The sequence below is a fragment of the Ranitomeya imitator genome, chromosome 2, assembly GCF_032444005.1.
Source record: "Ranitomeya imitator isolate aRanImi1 chromosome 2, aRanImi1.pri, whole genome shotgun sequence".
In the NCBI taxonomy this organism is placed as follows: domain Eukaryota; kingdom Metazoa; phylum Chordata; class Amphibia; order Anura; family Dendrobatidae; genus Ranitomeya; species Ranitomeya imitator.
Genome location: NC_091283.1, coordinates 123,100,449 through 123,125,152, shown reverse-complemented (window position 1 = coordinate 123,125,152; position 24,704 = coordinate 123,100,449).

Genomic DNA, 24,704 nt, shown 5'->3' with positions numbered 1-24,704 from the left:
CCTTCTCCGTCACGCCCATCATTGCCCATTTCACTACCTCCAGCATTTTCTCCCCCCAATCCCATCATTGCCCATTCGACCACTTCCATCAATTCCTCCTCCCCCACCATCCCCATCCTTGCCCATTCCACCACTTCCATCATTTCCTCCTCTACTACCATCCCCATCATTGCCCTCTCCCCATCAGCCCCATCATTGCCCTCTCCTCCCCCACCATCCCCATCATTGCCCTCTCCCCATCAGCCCCATCATTGCCCTCTCCTCCCCCACCATCCCCATCATTGCCCTCTCCCCGTCAGCCCCATCATTGCCCTCCCCCCGTCAGCCCCATCATTGCCTTCTCCCCATCAGCCCCATCATTGTCCTCTCCTCCCCTACACACACACCATTTACTTTTCTGCACATTCCCCTGCAGCGTGCCACACACACACACGCACACACAGACGTACACACACACATGCACACACAAGCGCAAACACACACACACCCCTCTCACCTCTCCCCATGCTCTGCCGCAGCATCTCCATCACCTTCCTCTGACACAGCCGGCCGCTGAATGATGGCATCATCCAGCGGTGCGTCTGTGTGAGAGGAAGCGCGGGCAGGAAGCAGGAAGACAGATCACTGCAGCTCTGCTGCTATTTTCTCTTGTAGGCAGTGGAGCTATAGGGATCTCTCCCTGCCCGCCGCAGCCACCCTGCAGGGGCACCCCTCCACCTCCGCACATGTTGGGAGCCGGCGCTCTGCAGCTTCTCTGTGCCGGCTTTCAGCTTGACAGTTGGCACAGATAACAGTTGACTCTCAGACCCGGGGCGGCAGCATGCAGCTGCCAGGGGAGACACTGCACACCATCACATTAGGCGGCCCGACTGCGCCCCCCTGCCGGCTGCGCCCGGGGCACATGCCCTGGCTGCCCCCCTAGATATGCCACTGCTGAGTATAACATTACAATTGAAGCCATGCACCCAGTCTCTGCCAGACCCTCCTGCCTCCTACTCCAGCTTCCAGCTTTCTGTGTAGCGCACAGTGCAGCAGGAGAATGTGTGCAGGGAGCAGAGGAATGACTCAGCTGATTCAATTGACCAGTCCAATTAACTGTTATTTTGGAACGATCCAAAAGCCTGTTTTGCAGGGAAATCCTACATTGAGATTTAATGATGAACTTAAGAAACTTCTTGATATGGGTTGTTCTATGGGGGTGTTGTTCGAAAAAAAGAGGTAGAGTATATGTACGTAAGTGATCCAGTGATCCCAATTTTTAATTCTGTACCCAAGAGTCATAAAGAGAGGTTTCCCCATCCATGAGACCCATTGTCCTTGTGATGGGATCCTTTAGTGAAAGATTATCTGAATGAGTAGACTCCCTTTTACGACCTGAGGTCCAAATTTGTCCAGGCTACATCAAAGACACATGTCATTTATTGACAGTTTTGGACCATACTGTGTGGGATGACAAGTTTGTGTGGGTTACTTGCGATATAGAATCCTTCTATTTGTGTATCCCACATAGTATAGGCATATTAGTTGTTTCTGAAATGCTGTTCAAGTATTCTACCTACAGCCCTGACTTGATGTCTTTTGTTTGCATTGCCCTTGATTTCCTACAATTATTTTTTGTACAACACATTTTTTTTTTGCAGTACAAAGGCGCGTCGATGGGAGCGAAATTCTCTCCATCTTTTGCCAATTTACTTGTGTTTTCGTGGGAAGATGCAAACATTTTCTCTGAAAATAATCCATTCCAGTCTAGTATATTCAGCTATGCCAGATATATGGATGACATGATCATAATTTGGTCTGCTGACGTTTCTGATATTTCCAAATTTACGAGTTATCTGAACAATAATAACTGTAACCTTTTTTTTTTTTACCCACACCCATAATAAAACTAGCATCAGTTTTTTGGACTTATTGATCTCCATGGATGACAGGAATAAGGTAAAAACTACTTCTTTCCGCAAAAAACTATGGGCAACACAATTTTGAGAGCTGATTCCTGTTATCTCAGACATGTGAGGGTTAATATTCCAAGGGGAGAGCTATACAGATCTAAAAGACACTGCAGTGACCATGAATCCTATATTCAAGAGAGAAAAGATATCTGTGCATGGTTGAGGGAAAGAGGTTATCAGAATTGGTCTTTGGAAAAGCAAAAAAAAAACTGTGGAAAAAATTCCCAGAACTGACGTGGTAAAATTCCATAAAAAAAGACCAAAAAACCAGGAGGATCAAAAACCCATTTTTGTCACCACCTATAGCAGAGAATGCAACCAGATAAAGATGATTATCAAAATATATTTGCCAATGCTCAAAAATGATCCTGCTTTGGATAGTATTCTCCAGGAAGGGTGTTTATTTTCCACAAGAAGGGCTCCCACCCTTTCTAATCTGTTAACCCCTAGTATGGTAGTGGATAATCCTATTAAAATGACCTGGCTGTTTACTAAAGGTTTTTTCAGCTGTGGGGGTTGCAAATGTGGAGCATGTAAATATGCAGTAAATGCCAAGCAATTTGTTAAGAAAGTGAGGTCTGAAACAATGGTTATTTGTGACTTTATAAATTGCAGTAGTACATATGTCATATACATGGTTACCTGCAGTATTTGTGATCTCTCCTATATAGGCTGCACAACACGAAAACCCCGGCAGCGCATCAGTGAACATCTTAGGGACTCAGTGAACAGAGATGCACATGAGATGCACGGTGGCGATTTGAGTGGATTCCAGTTTTACGGAATGGAAAGAGTCAGCAAGCCTAGAAGGGGCGGAGCTTGGCGACAAAAACTTCTTAGCCGAGAAACCCATGGGATCCTGATGATGGAGACCGCCCATCCCACCGGTTTAAATAAGCGCACAGATATAATATTGTTTTATTAATATTGTTCACTAAACGATTGACTGTGTTTAATGACAGCATCATATTGTTGGTTTTAAGTTTGTATTTTTGTACCGGTAAAAGAGTTTTAATGTTGTGGGTGTGAAATAACTGATCCATGTGATGGGGCGGTTTTTTTTTGTTATATATACCCTGACTTACTGGTATAACACTAGCTTATGACTAAGGGGCATATTTAGCTCTGAAACGCGTAAACCAGTGTCTGGGACTCCTCCTATTTATGCCATTTTTCTATTGTCGGTTGTCGATACTTTTAAATGAAGATTTTGGAATAAAGCTTATTGGAGTGCAACCTCTTGGTGCTGGATTTTTTACTACATGTTGGATTTTCCTGGGATGGCAGCCATGCACAGAGTGGACAGGTGAGCTGAAAAAGACTTTTCTATTTACTTAAATTAATAAACATCATGTATGTAAGTACTAGGGTAAGAATACAGTAATTAACCAGAGCCAGCATTGGTTTGTAGCAATCAAGTCATGCCAGATTAATTTGATTTCCTTCTATGATGGAATCACTGACTGGGTGGATCAGGGAAATGGGGTAGATGTAGTATATCTCAACTTCAGCAAGGCATTTGATAAAGTATCTAATACTATCATTATTGAAAGAATGACCTAGTATGAGATTGACAAGGCTAAAGTTAGGTGGATTCATAATTGGCTCAGTGAACGTACTCAAAGAGTGGTAATAAATGGTTGCACATCCAATTGGAAATGTGGGGTACCACAAGGCTCTGTCCTTGCCCCAGTGTTGTTCAACATTTTTATAAATGATCTAGATAAGGGAACTGAAGTTAAACTAGTCAAATTTTCAGAAGATGCAAAGCTAGGAGAAGACGGAGAAATGATTCATTAGGATCTAGATAAACTTGAACAATGGTCAGTGACTAATAGAATTATATTTAACAAGGAGAAATGCAAGATTCTACATCTGGGCAAAATAAACCAAAATTACATCTATATAATGGGAGGAATAGAACTAAGAAACAGCACATGTGAAAAAGACTTGGGTATACTAATAGATCACAAACTGCACATGAGTCAACAGTTTAATGCTGCACAAAACCAGAAAAAGGGCAGCATCAAAAAATGGGATCACCACAAGTCAATAACAGAAAACTATATCAAATTTTATTTTTAGAACCACACCAAACAAACAACCGTAGTAAAAACAATTAAAAACTCCTATAAACAAATAGGAGATAAGGGTCCATGCAATACATAGTATAATACTACACAAGCATATTAGGGTCTAATCACAGCAAAATCATACCGGCTACACAGTCTAAATAATGGAGTAAAAAAGACAATAATGAGGTATACATAGATCAAAACCCCTATGTGCATGCTGTGTCACCTATGGTAATCTGGTTAGCCTCCCCACCAATACATCAAAGGTACGAGACAAATACTGTCTAAACAGGCTTGTAATGGTGTACAGAAAAAGTCCAGGGGGACCTAACTGGGATCGGCTACACGGTGAACAAAGAGCCGCCCAGAGTAAAGTACACTACTCACAGCAGGGACGTAAAGCCGGTAGAAATAAATACAAAGACCTTAATACTCCATGACCCACGCGTATCGACGCTGGAGGCGTCTTCCTCAAGGTCCACCTTGGAGGCTAACCAGATTACCATAGGTGACACAGCATGCACATAGGGGTTTTGATCTATGTATACCTCATTATTGTCTTTTTTACTCCATTATTTAGACTGTGTAGCCGGTATGATTTTGCTGTGATTAGACCCTAATATGCTTGTGTAGTATTATACTATGTATTGCATGGACCCTTATCTCCTATTTGTTTATAGGAGTTTTTAATTGTTTTTACTACGGTTGTTTGTTTGGTGTGGTTCTAAAAATAAAATTTGATATAGTTTTGTGTTATTGACTTGTGGTGATCCCATTTTTTGTTGCTGCCCTTTTTCTGGTTTTGTGCTCAATTACTTTTGCATGCATCAGGTGATCCCCTTTTAATCTAACAGTGGATGGTGCCCGCTCTATTTTTTGGTATTTTAACAGTTTAATGCTGAAGCAAAAAAGGCAAACACATTTCTAGGATGTATTAAGAGAAGCATAGAGTTTAGATCATGTGAAGTAGTTATTCCCCACTACTCCTCCTTGGTCAAGCCTCATTTGGAATACTGTGTGCAGTTTTGGGCACCACATTTTAAAAAAGACATTGAAAAACTGCAGCAAGTTCAGAGAAGGGCTGCCAGGATGGTAAATGGACAAAGTATGTCCTACAAAGAACAGTTAAAGGATCAGGGAAAGTTTAGCTTGCAAAAAAGAAGGCTAAGAGGAGACTTAATAGCTGTCTACAAATATCTGAAGGGATGTCACAGTGTAGAGGGATCATCCTTATTCTCATTTGCACAAGGAAACACAAGATGCACTGAAATGAAACTGAAAGTGAGAAGATACAGATTAGATATTAGAAAAAAATAGTTTGACAGTCAGGGTTATCAATGAGTGGAACAGATTGCCACAAGAGGTGGTAAATTCTCCTTTATTGGAAGTCTTCAAACAGAGGCTGGACAGACATCTGTCTTAGATGGTTTAGTGAATCGTGCATTGAGCAGAGGGTTGGACACGATGACCCTTGAGGTCCTTTCCAACTCTAACATTCTATGATTCTTTGAACCTGCAATACCATGTAATGTCAGTACTAATCCGATGGTTCAGTCCTTGCTGAACAATGAGACCCCCTACAATCAGCTAATTTGTGGAGGTTCAAGGAGTTGGATCCACACAATCTAATATTGATGGTCTATTCTTGGCCTATTCCTCCCTAATCGACTTGTTGTAGCTACTTGTTTTGCCTCTCTTATAAAATATTATGCCCTCTCACTAATAACTGGAGCAAGAAGCTGTAGAGAGTTCTCTCTATTTAATTTTGAATATTTTTATTCAATGTGATCAAATGACTTTTGCAATTTAGTCCGATAAAATATTACTAGAGTCCTGCTAAGCATGCATTTGCTATCTGATTCTGCTCAATATCTGATCTTCACAAAATGGAAATGCCTGCAAGTTGATTGAAAATGAATGATGTTGGTACATAGAAGAATATGAGAATTCTTCTGTGTAATTATAATCTGACATTGGTGTCTGACATTGAAGCAAACATTGCATAGAAATATAAGGATGGATTTTATAGAGGAACTGATTACTGACTTTACTTTGAGGGTTATTATGGAGAGTTTTCATTGTACATTTTACATAAGGCTTGTAGCGAGAACAGACCAAGCAATGGGACTGCATTATCCTTTTAATACCTTTAAATCATCTATATTAGAATCAATGTATATTTGTCTATTACTAGAAATATTTGTACAGACCATGCTCCTTTGTAGAGACACAATATACTGTTCTATCAGTGCTAGATATATTAGAATGATCTTATCTGAGTAGAAGTCAATCTGTATAGTGGAAATTTGTATGACATAGCCCTTTCTGTAGATCTTTAGGTTTAGGTTAATAAAGAGCACTTCATTTATTCATTGCAAACATGTCTGGCATTATTTTACTGATGATTAGAGTATTTATGGTTATAATGGGTCTTTACAATTCCTAGATAATTAGGGTTGGATTCTGGTGAGTAGTTGTTGGCTATATAGATAGGAGGCATCTGCAAATCCTCTGGCATTTCCATCTTTCATCTTAAGGGGTAAGTCTCATTATATTAAATGGATACAATTTCAAAGTTATTGTAAAAACGAGTATGCTGCATTTTCCATGTTATTATAACTAATGTTGAGCATTCCGATACTGCAAATATCGGGTATCGGCTGATATTCGCTGTATCGGAGTTCCGATACTGAGTTCCGATACTTTTGCAATATCGGATACCGGAATCGGAAGTTCCCATAGTGCAATGATGCACTATAATGGAGTGTGGGCAGTGTGTGGGCAGAGACTACGTATCTGTGTGTGCGGGTGGGGTCTGTGTGGGCCTGCCGGGGGTCTACACGGGCCTGCCGAGGGTCTGTGTGGGATGCCGGGGGTCTGTGCGTGCCTGCCAGGGGTCGGTATGGGCGTGCCGGGGGTCTGTGCAGGCTGCCGGGGGTCTGTGTGGGCCTCTCGGGGGTTGTGTGTGTGGGCAGGCATCGTCCGATGGGACTACAAGTCCCATCGGGCTATGCCTACTACAATGACAGTGATTGACACATTAGCCAATGATGGGACAGTAGTAGTCCCATCATCCGGCAAATGTGTTGAATGTAAAAAAAACCCACAAACATACATAGTTCATACAACATACTACATACATATTACATACATACCACATACATACTGTTAGGAGTCGAGTTCCCACCACTGCACAGGGGAAATCTCGAGCCGTGTCAGCTGCGGTCTCCCATTCTGCATTGGCCGCATTGGAGCCTGCTCAGTGGAGACATCGGTCCCAGCGTCTCATTGGATCTGATACTGTGCAAAGGGTTACTGCTGCCTCTCCAGGCTCTGCTATTGTACCCTGCACTGGTCTGCGGCGAGCAGGCTTTTCTGAGACTAAGTCCTGCTCTGCTCACACTGAGCATACCCAGGGTAAAATCTCTCAGTGGAGGTCTAGGGTCACATGCTCAGCTACTGCAGCGACTTCCATTGGTCCTCCAGGAAGGTCCTGTACCTGATCAAGTTCTGTGGCAGCCTTCCATTGGTCCTTCTTGGAAGGTCCTGTACATGCTGTAGCTATAAAAGGTTTGCATGACCGCACGGCTATGCGCTAGTGTCAATTTATGTATGAGCTCAGCGCCAGTGTGGTCGTGTTTGTATGCAGTCAGGGACCCGGCTGAAATAAGCCCCTAGAATGCTGGCACCTCCGGTGAGGAGTTTCGTGTGTGTGTATTCAGGGACCCGGCTGAAATAAGCCCCTAGAATGCTGGCACCTCCGGCAAGGAGTTTTATGTGAGTGGACTCAGGGCTGGCGTATAGCCATTAGAATTCCGGCTCCACCGGAGAGGAGCTGTGTGTTTGCATTTGACTGCATGACCACTAACTGCTCTACTAAGTACTGTAGCTGTGTTCCTCTGTGAGCTGAACAGGGCACAGCGTTCTCTTTGCTAACAGACTCTGTAAAGTAACAGAGTTTATTTATAGTACTATATTGTACCGCCATACTTAGCAGCAGGTTCTTTCCTGCACGGTGGATCCCGGGTTGCGAACGTACCTACTACTATTAATAAATATATATATTCGGTGCGTTCCGCCAACCCTAACAGTACACCAGCGCAAGGATCTGGCTAAGTCATGGCGGATGAACAGCGATTGCAGGGGTACATCCCGTTGCTGGAGGGCAGGTTGGCGTCTCTCGAGCGTGCAACCTCGACGGTGGATGTTCCCGCAATAGCTGTTCAGGCTGCTAGCATGGCTGCAGCAGCTTTACCCACTGCCACCTCTGTTCCCACTTTATCTCATCTCCCGTTGCCTGAAAAATACTCTGGGGACAGTAAGTCCTGTAGGGGTTTCGTGAGCCAGTGTGGTATACATCTCGAGCTTCTGGCTTCACGTTTTCCCACAGAGCGGGCTAAGGTGGGATTCATAATCTCTCTCCTGTCGGACAGAGCTTTGGAGTCGGCTACGCCGCTGTGGGAGCGCAATGATCATGTGATGCAGAGTGTTCCTCGGTTTCTGGGCACTCTGAAACAGGTCTTTTTGGGACCCCAAATCACCCATGATACCGCGCTCCAACTACTGGCATTGACTCAGGGTTCGTCCATGGTCAGCCATTTTGCCGTCCACTTCCGGACATTAGTGTCTGAGCTGGAGTGGTCGGATAAAACCCTCATCCCGGTATTTTGGAGGGGGCTGGCTGACCATGGGTAGGACGCTTGGGCCACTAGGAAGATTCCCACCACACTTGAAGAGCTTATAGCTGTATCAACTCGCATAGACCTTCGTTTTCACGAGTGAAGGTTGGAGCGAGCCCAGTGTAGGCAGAGGTTTCGGCTGGCTTCCACCTTCACCAGACCTTTGGAATCTCCGGTCCAGGCGCCCGAGTCACATGAGGCCATAGAGGTGTCACGAGCGGGGTCCAAGTCCCGGTCCGCTCGTGCACTTAAGGTCTGTCTTGTTTGCCAGAAGTCAGGACATCTTGCCTCCAAGTGTCATCAGGGGTCGGGAACTGTCAGGGTTTAGTGGCAGTTACATAGTTACATAGTTATTAAGGTTGAAGGAAGACTTTAAGTCCATCTAGTTCAACCCATAGCCTAACCTAACTTGCCCTAACATGTTGATCCAGAGGAAGGCAAAAAAAACCCATGTGGCAAAGAGTAAGCTCCACCTTGGGGAAAAAAATTCCTTCCCGACTCCACATACGGCAATCAGACTAGTTCCCTGGATCAACGCCCTATCAAGGAATCTAGTGTATATACCCTGTAACATTATACTTTTCCAGAAATGTATCCAGTCCCCTCTTAAATTTAAGTAATGAATCACTCATTACAACATCATATGGCAGAGAGTTCCATAGTCTCACTGCTGTTACAGTAAAGAATCCGCGTCTGTTATTATGCTTAAACCTTTTTTCCTCCAAACGTAGAGGATGCCCCCTTTTCCCTGTTTCAGGTCTATGATTAAAAAGATCATCAGAAAGGTCTTTGTACTGTCCCCTCATATATTTATACATTAACATAAGATCACCCCTTAGTCTTCGTTTTTCCAAACTAAATAGCCCTAAGTGTAATAACCTATCTTGGTATTGCAGATCCCCCAGTCCTCTAATAACCTTGGTCGCTCTTCTCTGCACCCGCTCTAGTTCAGCTATGTCTTTCTTATACACCGGAGACCAGAACTGTGCACAGTATTCTAAGTGTGGTCGAACAAGTGACTTGTATAGAGGTAAAATTATGTTCTCCTCATGTGCATCTATGCCTCTTTTAATGCATCCCATTATTTTATTTGCCTTTGTAGCAGCTGCCTGACACTGGCCACGGAATATGAGTTTGTCATCCACCCATACACCCAGGTCTTTTTCATTGACGGTTTTGCCCAGAGTTTTAGAATTAAGCACATAATTATACATCTTATTACTTCTACCCAAGTGCATGACCTTACATTTATCCCCATTAAAGCTCATTTGCCCTTTATCAGCCCAAGCTTCTAGTTTACATAAATCATCCTGTAATATAAAATTGTCCTCCTCTGTATTGATTACCCTGCAGAGTTTAGTGTCATCTGCAAATATTGAAATTCTACTCTGAATGCCCTCTATAAGGTCATTAATAAATATGTTAAAAAGAGGAGGAGGAGGTACACTAGGCACAAAGACATTTGCCTCTAAGTAGTCCTTCAATGGGACAATTACCATAGGCCCATCCACTCTTATGGTACAGCTATGCGTGGACTCTGGGGCAGAGGGTAATTTTATGTCATCCGCTTTCACCCATCGACACGCAATACCCCTGGTGATGCTCGCCAAACCAGTAACCGTTCGAGTGGTAAATGGGTCGACACTACCCTCACAGATTACATATCAAACCATTCCTTTCACTCTTTCTGTGTCTCCTTCACATCAGGAGATTATCTCTCTACTAGTCATTCCTGAGAGAATTGATGAGGTCCTGTTGGGGATACCATGGCTACGCTATCATTCTCCTCATATAGAGTGGTCCTCAGGGAGAATTTTGGGATGGAGTAAATCCTGTGAGGGTAGATGTCAGAGGGTTCAGGTTGCTACAACAGAGGTACCTGCAGATCTTTCCTCTCTCCCCAAGCACTTTTGGCCATATGCGGATGTGTTCTTCAAAAAGGCTGTGGAGACTCTTCCGACTCACCGCCCCTATGACTGTCCTATTGACCTCTTGTCTGGTGCTGAGCCTCCCCGGGCTCGAGTCTATCCTATATGTTTACCGGAAACGGAGGCAATGTCTCAGTACATCCAAGAGAATCTGGCAAGAGGATTCATTTGGAAGTCAGTGTCACCTGCAGGGGCTGGGTTCTTCTTTGTGCAGAAGAAGAGTGGAGACTTACGTCCATGCATACACTACAGGGGTCTTAAAGCCATCACCGTTAAGAACAAGTACCCACTACCCCTGATATCTGAGCTTTTTGATAGGCTACGGGAGCAAGCGTATTTACTAGAGTTGAGCGGCTTTTACTTTTTTAGGATCGAGTCGGGTTTTGCGAAACCCGACTTTCTCAAAAGTCGGGTCGGGTGAAATCGGCCGATTATTGCGAAAAGTCAGGGGCCGACCAAAACATAAAACCCAATGCAAGTCAATGGCGAATCAAAGTCGGCAGTGAGTGGAGGACAGGAAAACACCTACAGTGCCCATTTTAATGCCAAAAACATCAATTCGTATTACTGAAGCTTGTCAATCTTAATTTACTTTATAATAATAGTTAGGCATTGAAAACAGGGGGTCATTTAGCTAAAGTTGTGGGGGGGGGGGGTAGGGCTGGCTCAAGATTTTCGTGGGCCCAGGAAACGCGGAATACGTCACGGCGGTGGAGCAGGGAGAGGTAAGTATTTCAACTTTGCAAGTGCTGTGATCCTGCAAGCAGGGGGAGCCCACTAGTTGGCACTGGCACAGGGCCTCTCATAGTACGGCGGTGTGTTTGACGGCGGGCGGCGCCTCCCACTGCCAGAGACACTTTTGCGTACTATGAAGGGCCCTGTGCCAGTGCCAACGAGTATGCCCCCCCCCCCACCTGATGAAGGAACCTGCACTTTCATCTACACCTTCCTCTTTGTCCCCGTGTAAGGTGGTATAGTATGCGGGAAGGGGAACCTGACTTTCAGCAGGGTCAGATTCTGGCTTTGTAGAGTGCAAGGGGAATGTAGTGGTCTGGGTCAATGTACCAGCAGACTCATCTAGCAGTGGCTGGCCAATGGGCAGGATGAGGAGGAAACACAGATATAGGCCCAAATAAGAAAGAAGGCTAAATGCAGTTCAAAATTGGTAACAGGACTAAACAGGCGGCATTGCTTTGTTCAGCGGAGGACAACTGTAATGAGGGGCAGACACAGTTAGTAGGCCCAAATAAGAAAGTAGGCTAAATGCAGTTCAAAATTGGTAACAAGACTAAACAGGCGGCATTGCTTTGTTCAGTGGAGGACAACTGTAATCAGGGGCAGACACAGTTAGTAGGCCCAAATAAGAAGGTAGGCTAAATGCAGTTCAAAATTGGTAACAAGACTAAACAGGCGGCATTGCTTTGTTCAGTGGAGGACAACTGTAATGAGGGGAAGACACAGTTAGTAGGCCCAAATAAGAAAGTAGGCTAAATGCAGTTCAAAATTGGTAACAGGACTAAACAGGCAGCTTTGCATTGTTCAGCAGAGGACAACTGTAATGAGAGGCTGATACAGTTAGTAGGCCCCAAAAAGTTAGTAGGCTAAATGCAGTTCAAAATTGCTAACAGGACTAAACTGGCGGCATTGCTTTGTTCAGCGGAGGACAACTGTAAGGAGTGGCTGACACAGTTACAAGGCCTAAAATAAAAAAGTAGGCTAAATGCAGTTCAAAATTGGTAACAGGAGTACACAGGCGGCATAGCTTTGTTCAGCGGAGGAGGACAACTGTTATGAGAGGCTCACACAGACTTAGTAGGCCTAAAATAAAAAAGTAGGCTAAATGCAGTTAAAAATTGGTAACAGGAGTACACAGGCGGCATAGCTTTGTTCAGCGGAGGAGGACAACTCTAATGGGAGGCTGATACAGTTACTAGGCCCAAATAAGTAAATACACTAAATGCATTTCAAAATTGGTAAGAGGAGTACACAGGTGGCATTGCTTTGTTCAGCGGAGGAGGACAACTGTAATGAGAGGCTGACACAGTTACTAGGCCCAAATAAGTAAGTAGGCTAAATGCAGTTCAAAATTGGTAACAGGATTACACAGGTGGCATTGCTTTGTTCAGTGGAGGACAACTGTAATGAGTGGCTGACACAGTTAGTAGGCCAAAATAATAAAGTGGGCTAAATGTCAGCCAAAAAAATGTTCATAAATAAACTGGTGGCATAGCTAGGTACAGGGGTGGGCTCCTCTGCTGAGTAGCAGACAGTGGTAGATGGCGCAAAGTATTAACTGGTCTAAATGGAGGCCAGGGCCCCTGTATATTTTTACTATCATCTATCATTTCAACAAATTTGTATTGGCAGTGCCATTGAAGGATTTAACAGCACAGACTACACAGTGGTGGAGCAGGGAGAGGTACGTTTTGCAAGTGGTAGAGCACTGTTCGGGCTGGGGGGAACACTCTCTGGTGGGTGGCGGTACTGGCACAGGGCCCCTCATATTACGACGGTGTGTCTGACGTTGGTTGTGCACCACTACCATCAGAGATACTTCATTGTACTATGAGGGACCCTGTGTCAGTGCCGTCGCCCAAGAGTGGGCACACCCACCTGTCCAGGCAAATGGCACTCGCATGGGTGCTTGCGCCAAGTGGTGACCACGGCCCTGTGGGGGGAGTCAGCCCAATTAGGGAGGTATAAAAATGGCCTATGGTGGACATTCAGCAGCTGTAAGTGGAGGAATTGGAGCAGTCAGTAAGTGGAGGCCAAAAGCAAGACATTTTTTTTAAGGCAAGCTACGTGTCAGCAGGAGAAGGTGGGGCAAAATAATTTGAAATCCATGATTGGTTCATTTTAATGAAGGTTAGATCATCAACATTTCGGGTAGCCAGACGTGTCCTTTTTTCGGTCAGTATTGAATCAGCAGCACTGAAGACTCTTTCTGATAGCACATTAGCAGCAGAGCAAGCGAGCTCCTGTAATGCATATTCTGCCAATTCAGGCCAGGTGTCTATTTTAGATGCCCAGTAATCAAAGGGGAATGACCTGTGGGGGAGAACATCGATAAGGGAGGAAAAATAGTTGGTAACCATACTGGAAAAATGCTGTCTCCTGTCACTTTGAATTGATGCAGCAGTACCTGTCATGTCTGCGGTCATTGCGAAATCACTCCACAACCTGGTCATAAAACCCCTTTGTCCAATGCCACTTCGGAATTGTGCACCTCTAACACCTCTGCCATGTTGTCCCCTACAGCTCGTGTGAGAACCATCACCGCCTCTGTGTGCTGGAAATGCCTGAACCAAACGGTCTACAAGAGTTGCTTGTTTGGTAGCCAATATTTGCTCTAGGTTCTCATGTGGCATGATATTTTGTAATTTTCCTTTGTATCGTGGATCCAGGAGGCAGGCCAACCAGTAATCGTCATCGGTCATCATTTTGATAATGCGGGGGTCCCTTTTTAGGATACGCAAGGCATACTCTGCCATGTGGGCTAATGTTCCAGGTGTCAATTCACTGCTTGTGCTGGGTTAAGGAGCACTTTCTTGCAAAATCAACATCACTTGTGGCTCGCAAAAACCCTGTACCTGACCTTGCAACGCCACAAGTTTCTATTGCCCCCTGAGAAGCATCCTCCTCCCATAAATATTCATCCTCATCCTCCTCCTCATCCTCCTCTTCGTCCACCACCTCGTCCAGGAGAGTTCCCTGACCAGACAATGGCTGACTGTCATCAAGGCTTCCCTCCTCCTCGGCTGCAGACGCCTGCTCCTTGATGTGCATCAAACTTTGCATCAGCAGATGCATTAGTGGGATGCTCATGCTTATGATGGCGTCGTCTGCACTTACCAGCTGTGTGCGTTCCTCAAAACACTGAAGGACTTGACAGAGGTCTTGGAGCTTTGACCACTGCACACCAGACAACTCCATGTCTGCCATCCAACTGCCTGCCCGTGTATGTGTATCCTCCCACAAATAAATGACAGCACGCCTCTGTTCGCACAGCCTATGAAGCATGTGCAGTGTGGAGTTCCACCTTGTTGCAACGTCGATTATTAGGCGGTGCTGGGGAAGATTCAGCGATCGCTGATGGTTCTGCATACGGCTGGAGTGTACGGGCGACCGGCGGATGTGCGAACAAAGTCTTTGCACCTTCAGGAGCAGAGCTGGTAGCTCCGGATAATTTTTCAGGAAGCACTGCACCACCAGGTTCAAGGTGTAAGCCAGGCAAGGAATGTGTTTCAGTTCTGAAAGGGCTATGGCAGCCATAAAATTCTTTCTGTTATCACTGACTACCTTGCCTGCCTCACGATGTACACTGCTCAGCCATGACTGAGTTTCTTGCTGCAAGTACTCGGCCAGTACTTCTGCGGTGTGTTTGTTGTCGCCCAAACACTTAATTTGTAGCACAGCCTGCTGACGCTTACCACTAGCTGTTCCATAATGGGACACCTCGTGTGCAACACTGGCAGCTGCGGATGGAGTGGGCGTGCGACTGCACTCTGTTGACGAGCTTTCACTTCTGGAGGAGGAGGAGGGGTGGCGAACGCCTACAGCCAACTGTTTCCTAGACCGTGGGCTAGGCAGAACTGTCTCACTATGGCTGTCCCCTGTGGACTCTGCATCCACTACATTAACCCAGTGTGCTGTGATGGACACGTAACGTCCCTGGCCATGCCTACTGGTCCATGCATCTTTTGTGAGGTGCACCTTTCTACTGGCTGATTGCCTCAGTGCATGGACAATGCGGTCTTTGACATGCTGATGGAGGGCTGGGATGGCTTTTCTCACAAAGAAGTGTCGACTGGGTAGGTCATAGCATGGTACTGCGCAGGCCATCAGGGCTTTGAAAGCTTTGCTTTCAACCAACCGGTAGGGCATCATCTCTAACGAGATTAGTCTAGCAATGTGGGTGTTCAAACCCTGTGTATGCGGATGACAGGATGAGTACTTTCTTTTCCTAATGAGAGTCTCTTGTAGGGTGAGCTGGACTGGAGATCTGCATATGGTGGAACTAGCGGGGGTGGTGGTGGACATGGCAGATTGAGAGAGGGTTGGTGATGGTATTCTTGATGTTGGTCTACCTACAGTGTTTCCTACCAAGATCCTTGTGACTCCCTGACTTCTTTGGCCTTGCGACGATACCTCCACATTTGCTGCCGGGGGTGTTCTAACCGGTGGGCTTACTGTGAGGGAAGCAATGTAGCGTTGCTGACTACCTTCATTCTGAGCAGGTGCACCAACGGTACTGGACGTTTGGTAGTTAGTCCAGGCTTGCAAGTGCATGCTGGTTAAATGTATGCACGTTATATTTAAATTTAGGAGATTCTTCCCTCTACTAAAGGTCTTTGAGCACTTCTTACAGATAACTTTGCACTGATCATTTGGATCTTGGTTAAAAAATTCCCACACTGCACTCTTCCTACTATGGATTACCTTTTCAGACATTGCACGCTGTGCTACTTTCACCGGATGGCCACGCTGTCCTAAAATTGTTTTTAGTTTTGACAAACATTTTTGGCCAGATACGGGCCTGTCAGATGAAAGCTGTTGCGATGTAGATGGCTGCTGCGGATCACCCTCCTCTGCTTCTGAGTTACTGGCAGCGGCACCCTCTTCCCCCAATGGCTGCCAATCTGGGTCAACAACTGGGTCATCTATCACCTCCTCTTCAATGTGTGTAAGGTGCTATAGCGTTCGTGACGGGGCACCATAGTCTTCTCAGGGTCAGATTCTCGCTCAGTACACTGCGAGGGCAATGTAGTGATCTGAGTCAATGGAACATCATAATAATCTAGCTGTGGCTGTGCATCTATGCAATCCATGTCCGATTCATCTTGTAATGGGCTTTTAACAATTTCCCTCTCTAACCCAGGCACGGTATGTGTAAAGAGCTCCATGGAGTAACCTGTAGTTTCGCCTGCCGCATCCTTCACTTTTGGTTTGGGTGAAGGACACAAGGAAGCGACTTGTTCCTGACCGGGAGCATCCACTGATGACTCGCTGCTTTTAGATTTCGCACCTTCTGAAGAGGAGGCGAAAGAGCTAGAGGCTGAGTCAGCAAGGAAAGCCAAAACTTTTTCCTGCTGCTCCGGCTTTAAAAGCTGTTTTCCTACTCCCAGATAAGGGAGCCTTCGAGGCCTTGTGTAGCCAGACGATGACGCTGGCTCAACACCTCGAGACTTTGGTGCTATTTTGCTTTTCCTACTACCACCAGATGCTCCACCACCACCACCATCAGTACCAGCTTGCAACGACCGCCCACGGCCTCTTCCACCAGACTTCCTCATTTTTAGAAAAATCTAACCAAAATAACAACCGTTATATGGTACTGTGAAACAAGGTAGAAGGTGTATATAAACTTGTGGAGAATTTAAATCTCCCTTTTTTTTGGGGGGGGAGACTGCAACAAAACTCAGGCCCACTCACAATGTAAGTGGCAGAACGTGGCTGGAAGATGTACGACAAACTAACAGAACTGTGACGTAGATCATAGTTAGTAAGGCCGAAAAAAGACATTTGTCCATCCAGTTCAGCCTATATTCCATCATAATAAATACCCAGATCTACGTCCTTCTACAGAACCTAATAATTGTATGATACAATATTGTTCTGCTCCAGGAAGACATCCAGGCCTCTCTTGAACCCCTCGACTGAGTTCGCCATCACCACCTCCTCAGGCAAGCAATTCCAGATTCTCACTGCCCTAACAGTAAAGAATCCTCTTCTATGTTGGTGGAAAAACCTTCTCTCCTCCAGACGCAAAGAATGCCCCCTTGTGCCCGTCACCTTCCTTGGTATAAACAGATCCTCAGCGAGATATTTGTATTGTCCCCTTATATACTTATACATGGTTATTAGATCGCCCCTCAGTCGTCTTTTTTCTAGACTAAATAATCCTAATTTCGCTAATCTATCTGGGTATTGTAGTTCTCCCATCCCCTTTATTAATTTTGTTGCCCTCCTTTGTACTCTCTCTAGTTCCATTATATCCTTCCTGAGCACCGGTGCCCAAAACTGGACACAGTACTCCATGTGCGGTCTAACTAGGGATTTGTACAGAGGCAGTATAATGCTCTCATCATGTGTATCCAGACCTCTTTTAATGCACCCCATGATCCTGTTTGCCTTGGCAGCTGCTGCCTGGCACTGGCTGCTCCAGGTAAGTTTATCATTAACTAGGATCCCCAAGTCCTTCTCCCTGTCAGATTTACCCAGTGGTTTCCCGTTCAGTGTGTAATGGTGATATTGATTCCCTCTTCCCATGTGTATAACCTTACATTTATCATTGTTAAACCTCATCTGCCACCTTTCAGCCCAAGTTTCCAACTTATCCAGATCCATCTGTAGCAGAATACTATCTTCTCTTGTATTAACTGCTTTACATAGTTTTGTATCATCTGCAAATATCGATATTTTACTGTGTAAACCTTCTACCAGATCATTAATGAATATGTTGAAGAGAACAGGTCCCAATACCGACCCCTGCGGTACCCCACTGGTCACAGCGACCCAGTTAGAGACTATACCATTTATAACCACCCTCTGCTTTCTATCACTAAGCCAGTTACTAACCCATTTACACACATTTTCCCCCAGACCAAGCATTCTCATTTTGTGTACCAACCTCTTGTGCGGCACGGTATCAAACGCTTTGGAAAAATCGAGATATACCACGTCCAATGACTCACCGTGGTCCAGCCTATAGCTTACCTCTTCATAAAAACTGATTAGATTGGTTTGACAGGAGCGATTTCTCATAAACCCATGCTGATATGGAGTTAAACAGTTATTCTCATTGAGATAATCCAGAATAACATCCCTCAGAAACCCTTCAAATATTTTACCAACAATAGAGGTTAGACTTACTGGCCTATAATTTCCAGGTTCACTTTTAGAGCCCTTTTTGAATATTGGCACCACATTTGCTATGCGCCAGTCCTGCGGAACAGACCCTGTCGCTATAGAGTCACTAAAAATAAGAAATAATGGTTTATCTATTACATTACTTAGTTCTCTTAGTACTCGTGGGTGTATGCCATCCGGACCCGGAGATTTATCTATTTTAATCTTATTTAGCCGGTTTCGCACCTCTTCTTGAGTTAGATTGGTGACCCTTAATATAGGGTTTTCATTGTTTCTTGGGATTTCACCTAGCATTTCATTTTCCACCGTGAATACCGTGGAGAAGAAGGTGTTTAATATGTTAGCTTTTTCCTCGTCATCTACAACCATTCTTTCCTCACTATTTTTTAAGGGGCCTACATTTTCAGTTTTTATTCTTTTACTATTGATATAGTTGAAGAACAGTTTGGGATTAGTTTTACTCTCCTTAGCAATGTGCTTCTCTGTTTCCTTTTTGGCAGCTTTAATTCGTTTTTTAGATAAAGTATTTTTCTCCCTATAGATTTTTAGAGCTTCAATGGTGCCATCCTGCTTTAGTAGTGCAAATGCTTTCTTTTTACTGTTAATTGCCTGTCTTACTTCTTTGTTTAGCCACATTGGGTTTTTCCTATTTCTAGTCCTTTTATTCCCACAAGGTATAAACCGCTTACACTGCCTATTTAGGATGTTCTTAAACATTTCCCATTTATTATCTGTATTCTTATTTCTGAGGATATTGTCCCAGTCTACCAGATTAAGGGCATCTCTAAGCTGGTCAAACTTTGCCTTCCTAAAGTTCAATGTTTTTGTGACTCCCTGACAAGTCCCCCTAGTGAAAGACAGGTGAAACTGCACAATATTGTGGTCGCTATTTCCTAAATGCCCAACCACCTGCAGATTTGTTATTCTGTCAGGTCTATTAGATAGTATTAGGTCTAAAAGTGCTGCTCCTCTGGTTGGATTCTGCACCAATTGTGAAAGATAATTTTTCTTGGTTATTAGCAGAAACCTGTTGCCTTTATGGGTTTCACAGGTTTCTGTTTCCCAGTTAATATCCGGGTAGTTAAAGTCCCCCATAACCAGGACCTCATTATGGGTTGCAGCTTCATCTATCTGCTTTAGAAGTAGACTTTCCATGGTTTCTGTTATATTTGGGGGTTTGTAACAGACCCCAATGAGAATTTTGTTACCATTTTTCCCTCCATGAATTTCAACCCATATGGACTCGACATCCTCATTCCCTTCGCTAATATCCTCCCTTAAAGTGGACTTTAGACAAGACTTTACATAGAGACAAACCCCTCCTCCTCTCCGATTTTTACGATCGTTTCTAAACAGACTGTAACCCTGTAAGTTAACTGCCCAGTCATAGCTTTCATCTAACCACGTCTCGGTTATTCCCACTATGTCAAAGTTACCTGTAGATATTTCTGCTTCTAGTTCTTCCATCTTGTTTGTCAGGCTTCTGGCGTTTGCGAGCATGCAGTTTAGAGGATTTTGTTTTGTTCCAATCTCCTCACTGTGGATTGTTTTAGAAATGTTCTTACCTCCCTTCTGAGTATGTTTTCCTGGGTCGTCTTTGTTCGAGTCTAATGTTTTTCTTCCCGTCCCCTCTTCTTCTAGTTTAACGCCCGCCTGATGAGTGTAGCGAGTCTTCTGGCGAATGTGTGTTTCCCAGGTTTGTTGAGGTGTAGTCCGTCTCTGGCGAGGAGTCCATCATACCAGTAATTCACACCGTGGTCCAGGAAGTCCACTTAGTGCCAATTTAAATCTCCCTTTTTTTGTGGAGAGACTGCACCAAAACTCAGGCCCAGTGTATTTCACTACCCAATGTAAGTGGCAGAATGTGGCTGGAAGATGTACGACAAACTAACAGAACTGTGACGTAGATCCACTTAGTGCCAATTTAAATCTTCCTTTTTTGTGGGGAGACTGTACCAAAACTCAAGCCCAGTGTATTACACTACACAATGTAAGTGGCAGAACGTGGCTGGAAGATGTACGACAAACTTACAGAACTGTGACGTAGATCCACTTAGTGCCAATTTCAATCTCCCTTTTTTGGGGGGTGAGACTGCAACAAAATTGAGGCCCAGTGTATTACACTACACAATGTAAGTGGCAGAACGTGGCTGGAAGATATATCAAAAAATACAAGGGCTGTAGTACAATTTCAATCTGCTTACAATGATCTCAGGACAAGTATGGCAGCAATAAAAAGGACTGCTGCACACAAAAGTGTGGACAATTAAACAAGAGAACTATGCAGAAAGGAGCAACAGGATTTTTGCTTTTAAAAAAGCAGTTGGTTTGCACAGCGGCATACAAACAGCAATGCAGCTATCAGGGAGCCTTATAGGGCAGCCTAATAAGCTACAGAGCTGATGCACAAAAATATAAACTCCACTGTCCCTGCAAAGAAAAGGTGGCGTTGGACAGTGGAAATCGTTACAGCACAAGCAGTTTCAGGGTTAATCTTCCCTCCCTAACTATATCCCTTCTTCTGATGAAGCTGCAGCAACCTCTCCCTATGCTAAGATCAGCAGAAGTAAGATGGCGGTCGGCGTGCACGCCCCTTTATAGCCCCTGTGACGCTGCAGAAAGCAAGCCAATCACTGTAATGCCCTTCTCTAAGTTGCTGTGGACCGAGACCTATGTCATCACCCTGCCCAGACTCTGCATCTTCCTTCATTGGATGAGAAATGCTGCTGAAAATGTCATACGAAATGCGACTTTGGCACGAAGATCATCAACTCCATGGCTGATCCCACAATAGGATCGGGTCGGCGACTTTTGAATTTGTCCGATCCGTTTCGCTCAACCCTAGTATTTACTAAAGTAGATCTGTGGGGTGCTTACAACCTGATTCGCATCTGTGAGGGGGACGAATGGAAAACGGCCTTTAACACCAGGGATGGGCACTATGAATATCTGGTGATGCCCTTTGGGCTCTGTAATGCCCCAGCCGTTTTCCAAGACTTTGTGAATGACATCTTCTGGGATATGCTCACCACCTCGGTCATAGTCTATCTGGATGATATTCTCATCTACTCTCCAGATATTGACTCCCATCGGAGAGATGTTCGCAAAGTCTTTGACCTCTTGCGGGCAAACTCTCTCTACGCCAAGTTGGAGAAGTGTGTGTTTGAGCAGGAGTCCTTGCTTTTCCTTGGTTATATCATCTCTGCCCAGGGTTTGGCTATGGATCCTGCCAAGCTACAAGCTGTGATGGACTGGCAGGAACCCCATTCACTTAAAGCGGTGCAGCGCTTTATGGGGTTCATTAATTACTATTGCCAGTACATTCCACACTTCTCAATTTTGGTAGCTCCCTTGGTTGTCCTCACCAAGAAGGGAGCAAATCCCAAGTTGTGGTCGGAGGATGTCTCCAAGGCCTATCTCTCGATTATGTCACACTTTGCTAGCGCTCCCATTCTACATCGCCCCAATGTAGATAAGCCATTTATCATGGAGGTGGATGCCTCATCGTTGGTGCTGGAGCAGTCCTTTTCCAAAAGGATGCTCAAGGTTGGAAGCATCCTTGCTTCTTCTTCTCCAAGACCTTCACACCGGTGGAGAGGAATTATTCCATCGGGGACAGGGAGTTGCTAGCCATGAAGTTGGCTTTCTCAGAGTGGAGACACCTCTTGGAGGGAGCTCACTTTCCCTCCCAGGTATTCACTGACCACAAGAACTTGGTATATCTACAGATGGCCCAGTGGCTGAATTCTCGCCAGGCTACATGGTCCCTGTTCTTCTCCCGGTTTCATTTCAATCTTCATTTTCTCTCTGGGGAGAAGAACATTCGTGCCGATGCTCTCTCCCGCTTCGTAGTGTCATCAGAGGAGGAGGAGCCTCAGCTAATTGTCCCTTCTGAGAGTCTAAGAACTGAGGCTCTGGTTTCGCTAGAGTCCGTGCGCCCGGGCAAGACTTTCGTGCCAGCGAATTTGCGACCAGAGGTTCTCTCTTGTGCTCATTCGTCCACAGTGGGTGGGCATTTCAGGACCAAAAGAACATCTGAGCTTTTGGCGAGGATGTACTGGTGGCTGCATATGGCCTGTGATGTCGGGGACTATATTCGGGCATGCATTTCCTGCGCCCAGAATCGGTCTCCTCGGCAACGGCCTGCTGGGCTGCTTTACCCCCTGCCGGTGGCAAACAGGCCCTGGGAGATGGTTGTGATGGACTTTGTGGTGGGCTTCCCCAAGTCTCGTAACTGTACCATTATCTGGGTTGTCACCGATCATTTCTCCAAGATGGTGCACTTGGTGCCGCTTACACGGTTACCTTCTGCACGGGCCTTGGCGGCGTTATTCATAAAGCATATTTTCCGCTTACATGGAATGCCTGATAAAATTGTCAGTGACCGGGGTCTCCAGTTCGCGTCTCGGTTTTGGAGAGAGCTCTGCCGTTTACTCAGCATAGAGTTGAATCTCTCCTCTGCATATCTTCCTGAGATGAATGGGTTGGTAGAGAGGACCAACCAGACTCTGGTGACATACTTGCGACATTTTGTCTCTGCTAGGCCAGATGACTGGGCATCTTTGCTACCTTGGGCGGAATTTGCCTTGAACAATGCCATAGCCGATTCCACTGGGCAGACTCCTTTCCTCTTTAATTACGGCCAGCATCCGCGTGTCCGTGTGCTCATGCCCATGTCATCCACCGATTCTAGGGTGGCAGACTGGGCGGTGGAGGCACGTGGCATTTGGGATCGCACACAAGATGCCATCCAGGCCTCCAAGGAGAGAATGAGGGTTTCTGCTGATACACACCGGCGCCCCGCTCCGACCTTTGCTCCTGGCGACTTAGTGTAGCTTTCCTCCCATAACATCAGGCTGTGAGTTGAGTCCACTAAGTTTGCGCCTCGCTACATTGACCCATTCAAGGTTCTAGAACAGGTCAACCCTGTGGTCTACTGTTTGGCCATTCCTCCGCGCCTTGGTATCACTGACACTTTCCACGTTTCTCTCTTAAAGCCCGTCCATTTGTCCCGGTTTTCCGAGTCATCTGCCGGGACGTCTTGTTCATCCACGGATGAGTTTGAGGTGAATGCTATCGTAGAGTGCAAGGTGGTATCTGGCAAGAAATTTTATCTGGTGGACTGAAAGGGTCACGGCCCAGAGAACAGAACCTGGGAACCTGTGGAGCACATTCGGGCTCTGCTGCTCATTGCAGCTTTTGAGCGTAGCCAGGCTCAAGGAGGGGGGCCCTAGGAGGGGGGGTAATGTTAGGAGTCGAGTTCCCACCGCTGCACAGGGGGAATCTCAAGCCGTGTCTGCTGTGGTCTCCCATTCTACATCGGCCGCAGTGGAGCCTGCTCAGCGGAGACGTCCCAGCGTCTCATTGGATCTGATACTGTGCAAAGGGTTAGTGCTGCCTCTCCAGGCTCTGCTATTGTACCCTGCACTGGTCTGCGGCGAGCAGGCTTTTCTTGGACTAAGTCCTGCTTTGCACACACTGCCCAGGGTAAGATCTCTCAGTGGAGGTCTAGGGTCACATGCTCAGCTACTGCAGCGACTTCCATTGGTCCTCGAGGAAGGTCCTGTACCTGATCAAGTTCTGTGGCAGCCCCCGGATGAAGATAATATCGAAACGCGCGTAGGGGTTGACCTGAGTGTGCTCCAGCAGGTGAATATACTTTCTATCACTATACTTATCGTCATAATATTCTAACTGAGTATGTGCAGGACTAGGAAGGGATCTTCCAGCGAGGTTGTGGCCGACAAATGTAGCACATAAACACGCACCTAGGCACATCGACACTTTAGTGATTCAGTGATTTTAAGGCAACCACCTGCTGCAATAATAATCTAGAGCCTGCATAGCATTGCCATATAATAAATTGGCTTTATAATAAATTATAATTTGTTTTGAAGGGCATATGCATGACAGGCATCATTACTAAGCACATGTCAGTTGTTGTTCTACTTGGATTGGAGGTACATGTACAATTGTTGTATTTTATGTATTTTTTACAAAAAGTTTTTTCTTATGGATCAATAAAATTTATATGTTTGAACTTAACATTCTGAGCCCCGAACAACATTCTTGGGTCTCTTTGGGTGATATCTGACTGTTATGAATGTGTTCTAGTAATATTTATATGGACTAATATGTATAAAAGCTTTTGAGCGTAGCCAGGCTCAAGGAGGGGGGCCCTAGGAGGGGGGGTAATGTTAG